At 39.6% G+C, this 8,420-nt stretch overlaps 2 long non-coding RNA genes across 2 annotated transcripts; both read left to right on the top strand.

Annotated features, from left to right (window-relative positions):
• Window positions 1-651: 651 nt before the first annotated feature.
• LOC124667072 lies at window positions 652-3,503 on the top strand. Its single transcript, XR_006991148.1, has 3 exons — window positions 652-2,447; window positions 2,544-2,684; window positions 3,456-3,503. It is a non-coding gene; the product is annotated as an uncharacterized LOC124667072 (long non-coding RNA).
• A 3-nt stretch (window positions 3,504-3,506) lies between these two features.
• On the top strand, window positions 3,507-4,623 carry LOC124667073. The gene is made up of 3 exons (XR_006991149.1): window positions 3,507-3,630; window positions 4,036-4,101; window positions 4,514-4,623. It is a non-coding gene; the product is annotated as an uncharacterized LOC124667073 (long non-coding RNA).
• The last annotated feature ends 3,797 nt before the right edge of the window (window positions 4,624-8,420 follow it).

The raw sequence follows: 8,420 nt of genomic DNA, 5'->3' as shown, positions 1-8,420 counted from the left end.
TTATTGAGGGGCTTGATCGTGCTGTGCTTTCCATGAAGAAGGGAGAGATTGCTCTTGTCACTATTCCTCCTGAATATGCTTATGGTTCAACAGAGTCGAAGCAGGATCTTCTGTGATTCCAGCAAACAGCATTGTGATTTATGAAGTGGAGCTTGTATTATTTGTAAAGGTATGTTTTTCTTTGAGATATGCATGTGCACTCTTCTGTTTGAACATTCTGTGTGCAGTAAAAATTATGAGCATCTTCTTAATACGTAGGATAAGGAGTCATGGAACTTAAACAATGCAGAGAAGATTGAGGCGTTAAGAAAGAAGAGGGCAATGCATTGTTCAAATTGAGCAAATTTGGCAGAGCTACGTTTGGCAGATAAGTTTTTAAATAAAACCTTGTGGGTGATATTAATTCACATTTAATGTTTAAGAACACTACTGGTTGCAATTACTTCAGTTAAGTTGAGAAAAACATATAGGTACTTGAAGGTCTATATGCACTATAGGACAAATGCATGAAAGTATAGGACACATAGGTATTTGAAGGTCTATATACACTCGTAATGCATGAAAGTATGACCATCAGAACCGCTAACGAAGTAATTGGAGTAAAAGAAAATGAAGGCATGAACATTACCATCATTAATCACGGCTGAACCATTTACGCCTTCCATGCTCATCGATGGGTTTTCATCTGCTGATGATATCGCATGCTTCTTACTATTTGCATAGAATGCTTCATTTCGAAGACCTAGCAAGGCATGCCTTTCTCCAGGTGTGACATGTTTTCTCCGTGACTTATTACTAACATCCATGTCAGGCGTCACCTCCCCTGACATTTGCTATGCAATAGGTTCGATATATATAGGTGTTCCACTGAAATCGGGGATATGCCAATCACATGTGGGTATGAAGCCTTGAGTATCAGGAGTATGAATAACCCCAGGGGTCCAACATGGGTTCTCCATGGCTATGGATTCTTTACTCAGACTGTTGCTTCGTAACTCTCGGAGAGCTTTATTACCACGCTTTTTCTTAGGACTCATATCGGCATAACGGAGCCTATCCCTTGCACGCAGTTTTTCAATGTTCTCTGATAACATGAATAATAAAATGCTTGTAAGCACGAGTGCATGTAGCTATGAAGAAATCATCAATAACAAATCGCTTACCTGATAATGATCTCTTTTGTTGATAAGTTGCATTTCTTCTTGCTAGTAGTTCATTTTTACCATCGGTATTCATTTGTGCATATCTCTCCCTTTCCCGCTCCCTTTTCTTCTCCGTGCAATCAACAACGGGTGGCTGAATGCGGGATGACGTGGGTTCATTACTACCGCAGTTCTCCATGTTAGCTAGAATAAGCAAACCACATTAATAATAAGCAATATATTTTTTTTTATATCATTCTATATGGCAAAGCAACTTCACACAGTAAACATGAATAAGTTGCAATCATACCAGTAGGGATGATTGTTTGCCCTTGAAATGGCATATGAATTGACTGCCTCTTATAGTTGTCATTTCTTCTTAGCCATTCATCATCTTCTGAAGGAACTTCAGTTTCCTTGTTCGCTAAAGGAACTTCATTTTCCTTGTTAACTGAGTTTGATGATTTTCGTTTTTGAACAGATTCACGTTGTTTTTTCAGAAAGTTTTCTTTTTTTGTGCTATCCATATGTGCATATCGCTCCCTAGCTTGTTGCCTCCTCCGCTCCTTTGGACATATGGGTGTTGCGTGAACACTCAATGAAGTGGGTCCATCAGTACAACTATTATAGGTGTCAACATTTTCTACACAGAAAAATATCATATATGTAGCTACATTAGATATGAACTATTAGATAGTTGCACTATTTTTTTTGTAGAGAAATTAGGTGCCTACATACCAGTCACGAGACTCTGTTGCCCCTGGTATGCCTCATTTTCAGCAGCTACAACATTTTCTATGTTTGTAGCAGTGTCTCCTTATCAAAACAAAAGGAGCGTGTGATTTAGTTGCATTATATACATGAATTAAACATAGGAGCTATAAATTGCAAAAACCCAACATGTGGTTTAGTGCACCTTTAACAGCGGGTGTGCTTTCTAGTTGAGTGAGTGCAGATGGACCTCCACTTGACTCTTGCGTGCCTGTAACAGATTGTGTGCTTTGTAGTTTAGCTTTCTTCCGCTGATAGGATTCACGACGCTTCTTAAGTAGCTCCTCTTTCTTTTGTGGATCCATCAGTGCATATATCTGTCGACGTTGTCTATTGCGTTCTTTCCCATCTATAGGTTCCCCTCCATTACTGGTGTCCGCGACACCTAATAAAATAAACAATGTAATCAGTTGTTGAGCATTGGTTGATTGACTTACACATTATATATCATTGTAGTTACTTGTGGTGATGCTGTTGGACAAGTCTTTGAACGGACTACGTTCACTCGATCGTTTCGACGGATCCATCTGCAAGGTAAAAGTGAATAAACATGAAGCTGGAATGCATAACATTACAACACATTTATCTATCTAGTCACATATGCATTGATTTGCCCACTTTCGGATGCAGTTAGACGGAGGAAACATGAATGATTCGTCGAACTTACCAGAGATCAAATCGATATGTCGACGGGACCTTCGAAATTTCCACTTGCATATGTCTTGGTTTGCTGGCCGTGCTAATTGTCTGGGAAAGTAGAACAAAATCTGGGTAAGGGGCCGAAATTTGGGTATTATTAGTTATGTTGATTGGCTGGGAGTAGAGGCAAATCTGGGCAAGAGGATGAATTGTAGGAGGGTAATTATTATAAATCCTATTTAATAAGGAAGGTGATCGCTCATCTTAATTATCAATATTACTAATTGCATGTTGTACTAATTTATGAATCATCCTTCCATATGTTCGCTCATGTTTATTTCCTTATTTTCGCTCAAGGAATGTAGTAGCAAGGCATGCATGCACCTTACTTATGTAGGAGCACAACGGGTATGATTAGAGCATATGAATATTCCTTGCCCTCACTGATCTCAGCCTCAAAACTTGCTCACTGATATTCATATCGAAACTTTGCAGTAGTTGTCACATTTTCAGTAGTTTAGTTTGCTCTCACATCTGAACTGGCAATTTACTGCTAGCTTGGTTCCACCCAAGGATAGTATGAAACTTGACAGTCAGCTTTGAAATCCCAATATCAGTTTGGTTGTCTGGAGTTTTTAATATTTTATGACTTGCTGAGCTTGAGATAGAGGCGCTGATTCTTTTTCAATGGAATTAGTTGGTGTGTTCAGCTGTGTGCATGACAAAGTGGTTAGTGCATTCTACTATATTATGTCACTCTTAGGAGATAAGAATCCGGAAAGCTGCTTTGCCTCCACCTATGATCCTAATCTCCGCAAAAAATTGCGGGAGTTATGAACCTGCCTCTGTTACAGTATAGTGTATAGTAGTGTTGATGACTAATTGCTTGCAATTTTTTTTCAGATATATCTAAAGCTTGCAATGTGATTTGTTTCGCTGGAAGGTAATATGTTTTAATTACTATAGCGTGATGGATGGGGAGTTAATTTGAGACTGCCGACATACTATTGAGAAACTATTAAAGATTTTGGGCAATGTTTTAATTCTATAGCGTGAAATGATTTAGTTACCATAGCTGGTGAGTTAATTTCAGCCGACCCAGATACTATTGGATTCACTGAATATTTGCATACTGAATTGATCTAATGAGATGATTTTATGAACGAAATTTAGGGGATCATTAAATGAGATGCTTTATTTAAAATGCAAGTGTTGGGCTATAGTCATTTCAGGAATTTACAACAATTTTCTTCTCACTTTAAAATGATTATGATCAAATGCTATAGACATTCAAAATGATTACGGTCAAATGCTAAAATTTTAATTGAACTTCAAAATTTTTGTGGGAACATCCACTTTTGCTTTTGTCGATGCTAGAAGGATATTAATATTGTTTAAATAGTTCCAAGTTCCAGGGGTGTGTACTTGTGATTTAGTTAGTGCACATCTAAACTACTAATTTTGTTATGACAACTCCATGCAGTGGCACTGGATGTTGATGACCACCAAGTGCGGTTGATTCGTGCAAGCAAACTTTTGACATTCACAGGTATGTTTATATTACCGAATACAGAGTATTTTATGTTACCGAATACAGAGTATTTTATGCCATCACCATTCTTTGTTTGCTACTTTCTGTATGCACCTTATGCATATCCTAAGTACTTTTCAAGTTGGAGTTTATCAGAAACTGGTTAACCACAAACAATAGAATAGAAAACACTTGTATCGTAATAATTGAATGGCCATTACACTGAGAACAAGGTTTGTGACCAAGAATTACAGTGTATTCCGTTCTAATACTAATAATAATTCATGGGCATATATGAGTCTTTGCTGTTGAGGATAAAAGCTGCCCCCTGTTCATGGACTCACAGCTTTGTCGGACGTAGGTTTGTATAGAAACCCATCTTCAACCTGAGTCGAACAAACACTCTGATCCGTCTCCTTATGTATTTCAGATTTGGGGTAAGCGTTAGACGATATGACTCCAGATCACCATCAATGCATGGCTTGAAGACAATATGTGACTCGTCTATTGATCTCAAAGCCCCTACAACATATATACATATATACATATATAATAAATAAATATTATAATAGACATGTATGCTCAAGATTTAGTGAAGACAACTACACATAGCTTGTAATATACCTTGCGCCACGCTGTACCGAAGATTTGATGCAGCCAAGGTCCACATATGTTGTTCGGCAAGCCGCCACTGTGTCATGTGACGTGACACGTGCTTGCCCCATATGCGCAGAGCAAGGTATTGTCCCCTTGTAAAGTACCAGTCATTAGTAAACCCATAGTTAGAAGAATAATAAAACAACCGAAGACTCTTTTTTTATCTTACTTGGTATTCATCAGGAAGACATCTCGGCAAGGGGTTCTACGATTGTTTGAATTTTGAAACATGACAGGGCTGACATGTACTACAATACCCTGAACATCTACAAATGCATGATAGTAAGAACATCAGTAGTTTAATTAGTTAAAATATAAAAAATTATACCTACCTACGATCGTTTTGTTTCTAATTCTCGTGGTCACTTCGAAATTGGCGAACTGTGTCGGAAGTTCAGGGATGCGAATGTTAGGGTGAGCAGGACAAATCTCTGTACGAGAGTCCATGTGAATGTAGTAGTCTGTTGGTGTGATCAATCCAAATGGTGGTGGAGCCTCAGAAATCTGGAACCCCACCCTTTTGAAATAGTACACCTCACCGACATGAAGCTCAGTGTTGCAACGTTCTGCTAGCCGCCGATACGCTATCGCCTCCATCTTGTCTCCCTGTCAAATTGCAAAAGATATATACTTATGAAAATATAGCCATTTTGCAAAAGATACCAATCTACATGCTGATCTCTTCTTTAGTACACCAACATTTTACCAATAATTATCCATGCAATACCAGTAAGTACCACACATTCCTGTTAAAATGGCACGTTTGCACTACTGGGTATGAAAGAATAGATGCATTACATAAACTTGTATGGGAACCTGGACATCACATAATTATGGGAACCTGGAGTAAAATCATTTTATTCTGAAGCTTGGGCTCTGCTATTTTCAGGAATGTCTACTGGACTGCTTTATTTACATCCTAACGAATTGAAAGAAACACATGCAGGTAATGTATGCATGAAGCAACATTTACATGGCATTGCGAGAAGAAAGTTGTAGCTACTGGATACCAAGAATACATTAGAGGACTTACATTTGTGTCAGCTAGGATGGCGTGGTAAATAAGATCTCCCATCCGAGTCATTTTAATTCGCGCGGTCACAATTTTCGCGATCGTCACCCAACCATGACCGTAGGTGTGCATGTCTTCAACAAATCGGAAACTAACATGCCTGAGAAATAAGAAGAACACATGTATCAGTCAAACTAACAAATGAAATCTTTGATGCAGTATTATAGTGTAGAAAGAAGAAGTTACAAGTGAGGATTCCAGGCGAAGCGAGAGTACGGCCTTGGTGGCATTATTCTCTTCGCGCAGGCGCGTCCGAAGCTAAGTTGTACTGCCATGGTTACTTTGTAAGGTTGAAGATTGGTTGCACCATATTCTGCTAATTTCTAGGCCGGGTCCTGCTTTTGTACATCAAGTATTCTGCCCGGGTGCTATTCACGTCGTCATTAACCTTGATTCCATTTTTCTTCATATTACCTTATGATCTTGATTATGGGCGAAATTGATTCTGGGCGAGTTTGACTGGGCGTGATTACATTCCTTTTGGTAATTATGGGACGATCTTGATTATGGGGCGAGATTGATTCTGGGCACATTCCTTCTGGGCGAGATTGATTCTGGGCACATTCCTTCTGGGCGAGATTCTGGGCGAGAGTGATTCTGGACGAGATTACATATGTTGTGCGATTTCTGGTGCGGCCCATTCGGTGCGGCCCATTTAGGTGACGACCAAAACTGGTTGTAGTGAGAGGTAGGCAGAATAGGGAACATGTTCCTCCTTTTTAAGTAGTGTAGAAAAGATAGCACTTGAGCAAGTGTTGAGGACCTACATACTACCGGTGCACTTGGGTACGTACACCTACCAACTATCATCTGTGCCAACAATTTGAGTAGCTATAATTAAAATGGAGACAAAAAGCCATCCAAATTACGTACAAAGATTTCATAACTGATGCATGCAAGATTTCATAACCACCGCATCCATTAAATGTTCATGGACATCGGTGACCACATAACTAACGATTGAGGTAGTCGCTTTTGTCATTTCTTTTCCTCAATAACATACACCCCCGATAATAGAACTCCATATCACCAATTCCTTAGCTCAAACAGTGAAGAAAAACTAAAGTAGAAGTCCTAAAATGATTGTACCATATCCCACTAAGTTGACTATGTGACGTCATCGATAATCGCAGGTCACGCGAGAAAACACCGACAAGTACAAAAGAATTTACATGCGCAACAACACAAACGTAATAAAAAAGTATCCCTTGTCGTTCTAGAATCAAAGAAATGGTCTTGGGATGAAGCCACAGACCCTCACATGGGAAGATGTAGAAATCCTCATTTCTAGGATACGAGTAATCTTTCTGGCAGCTTGGAAATTGTGTGAATCATGAGGGCTCCATCGAACCCGTGACACTAGTCCTAGAGTGTGTTTAAAAAAAAAACAGATGCCACCATTAGCGCCACTACTGAGCCAACACCATACTATATTGATGCTGCCATTGAACTGTTGTAGCGAGGAAGATAGCCAATGAACTTCAGGATAAGAATTCACATAGGAGGAGATTTGACCCGGCATAGCTAAATACTAGTGTAAAAGGACTTGAGATTATACCGATCATGCTTTTGTTCGGACATGTCCATAGCCTAAAGAAGCGATATAGTGATAGAAATATTAGTGGATCGGTCAACCAAGAAATCACCAAAAGGATATATAATTTCATAGACTAAGTTAACATTTTTAGGGTGACAATTTTACCCATGGGTATGCGAGTAAATGCGGGTACATGGCCCATATTTTCCGCTTAAAAATAGGTACATTTATGTTATGTTGCAAAAATAAAACATGGTTGCCAAATATTTGTCGTTCCTTGTACTTAATCATGCAGAATTTGTGTGTGTTGGGCGTATGATACTTGCTTTCACGGTACACAAAACTTGTGTTTATGATCCTTGTACTTGGAGGCTGGAAACGCGAAAAAGATCCAAGGGTTGGTTTGTTGTGAATTAAATGGTACATGTGCAATTGTAGATAGAGACTTTGAGTAATGTCATGAAGATGATGGATACCATTTTCGTAGAATATATATACACCGCGGAGAAGCACAGATATCATGTTTTATGGAAGGAAGGAGGAGCGAGGGCAGATTCAACGCCTTTCGGCGGAGCAAGCTTGAATGTGCCGCATCGTACCGTCAACATCCAAAACTCAAAAACCCACGACTCACACAAATATATTATACAAAAATAAAAAAAACTTCCTATATAGTGTTCTTTACTTATCACAAAATCATTCCACACAAATATGCGTGGCAACTTGGCAATCACGGCACCACAAAAAATTGTGCGTTTATTATCTGTCAAGGAAAGAAAAAACCAGCTGGGATTGGTCAAAGCCAGCTGGCGGGTCTTCCACGCCACGCGTCAGACGCACGCACCCGGTCCGTTTCCGAAACCAAACCCAAAAGATTAAAAAATAGAAACATTGGTGAAGCCAGGCTGTTCCAAGGAAAGCACCGACCCGTCCCGTCGTCCGATCCCAATCGTGCGGCTCTGGCGCGTTCCAGGAGTGTTCTGGTGGCATCGGCGCAGAGTTCGGAGCCACCGGGTGTTCTCCACCACGATCTCCATATAAAGCCGCCGGCCCAGATTTTTTTCTCCCCGG

The sequence above is a fragment of the Lolium rigidum genome, chromosome 6 (assembly GCF_022539505.1).
Source record: "Lolium rigidum isolate FL_2022 chromosome 6, APGP_CSIRO_Lrig_0.1, whole genome shotgun sequence".
Lineage (NCBI taxonomy): Eukaryota > Viridiplantae > Streptophyta > Magnoliopsida > Poales > Poaceae > Lolium > Lolium rigidum.
The sequence above is the reverse complement of the archived record's forward strand: the minus strand, read 5'-3'. Positions and strand labels throughout refer to the sequence as shown.